This window comes from Colobus angolensis, unplaced genomic scaffold (assembly GCF_000951035.1).
Source record: "Colobus angolensis palliatus isolate OR3802 unplaced genomic scaffold, Cang.pa_1.0 Scaffold608, whole genome shotgun sequence".
NCBI lineage: Eukaryota > Metazoa > Chordata > Mammalia > Primates > Cercopithecidae > Colobus > Colobus angolensis.
The window spans coordinates 5,330-5,662 of record NW_012119688.1 but is presented as its reverse complement, the minus strand read 5'-3'; positions in this window follow the sequence as shown (position 1 = coordinate 5,662).

The window sequence follows — 333 nt, the reverse complement described above, 5'->3', positions numbered from 1 at the left end:
AAAATTCTTATGATAGTCAAGGGTCTCTGAAAAAATATTTCTTTCCTATATCTCAGAGCCTTCTCTTTATTTGCTGCATCATAGCTTCTTATATGCCATGCAGGATTCTCAGCAATAATTTATGATCTGCAATATTAAAAATGTGTCCTTTGTGGCTGTTGAACATGGAAAGATGTGGATACTCAAGATTTCTATTGGGGAAAAACTCTGGTCCTTAGTAAAGATGTAGAACATGTAATGTTGAGGCTCCATCTGTGTGTTCCATTAGCTCTATGCGGAACGGGATTAAGAAAATGCGTATGAAAATGGGATGGCATTTATTACCCAGAAAGT